The sequence below is a fragment of the Grammomys surdaster genome, unplaced genomic scaffold (assembly GCF_004785775.1).
Source record: "Grammomys surdaster isolate TR1022 unplaced genomic scaffold, NIH_TR_1.0 135, whole genome shotgun sequence".
NCBI lineage: Eukaryota > Metazoa > Chordata > Mammalia > Rodentia > Muridae > Grammomys > Grammomys surdaster.
Genome location: NW_021604593.1, coordinates 5,629,108 through 5,630,347, shown reverse-complemented (window position 1 = coordinate 5,630,347; position 1,240 = coordinate 5,629,108).

The window sequence follows — 1,240 nt, the reverse complement described above, 5'->3', positions numbered from 1 at the left end:
GATAGATAGATAGATAGATAGATAGATAGATAGATAGATAGATAGATAGATATGGTTTAGTGGTATGAATAACAGGCTCTAGTACAAATAGTCCAATAACATATGTCTCTCCTGGAAAGTCCAAGAATCCAATAGTTGTTCAGTCCACATCTCAGGTTGTCTTCAGTATACACTGAAATTCTCAAGAGGTCAGCTCTGACGCTAGTGAAGAAATGAATTTGCTAGTCAGAGTGAAGGTAAAGAGGCAAATAGAAGAGCTTCCTTTTTCCATGTGGAAAGTGTGGCCCAGATTTGAGGTCGATCTTCCCACTTCAAATGTTCTGGATTTAGGGTGAGTCTCCCTACCTCAAGAGATCCAATCAAGAAAAATCCCTCACTGCTATACCTAGCAGCTTTGGTTTTAGCTAACTCCAGATGTAAACAAGTTGATGACCAGGAAGAGCCAAGACAAGAGACTTTCATTAGGAACACTGAAAGCTTTGGATCTGGATGCAGTTACAAACAAAAACAAAAGTAGGACTTTGCGCACAGAATAGCAATTGTAACACATTTTAAAACGTTTAACGATTTTATAAAATGACAGTAAATGTACATTTTTAGGTTGTGTTTCAGGAAATCTTAAAGGTATGCAAGGCTCTTTTGCACAGACAAAATACTGCTCAACTACTATGTGATACCACCCAAACGCATGTATAAGTATGGAAATCAACATCAACTCTTCTCTTTTCATGCTTTTCAAGAACTTTTAATATCCTAAAATGTACAGTGTTAGAAACAACTTACCAATGTGTTCAAATGAACAAGTACTTTTCATAATCTTTGAAAATTCAGCTTTGATTGCTACAGCTAAGAAAAACAAAGGCAGCAGGGAAGTAGGGTATAATCAATGTCCTCAATGATTTCATGGTCTCCTTCTCATAACAAAACAGCACAAAAGAAGATGGTAGAAATCAATTTCAGAGTGTGGCTCTTCAGCTACAGGGAAATAACTCTACCCTGACACGGCAAGTTCATTATCTACAGTTGTTCCTGAAATCCAATATGCAACACACTTAACATAAGAATGAGAAAGCTGAATGGGATATATTCATCATCCAGAGTTAGGACTGACCTAGGCATGAGGAGAAGAAACTCATGTTTAAGGTCATCACTCTAATAGAAATCTGTGGTGTGCTAAATTTTCACCCAAATATTTATGTAAAGTAATGAGCTCTAATTATAGAACAAACTGATTTTCTTT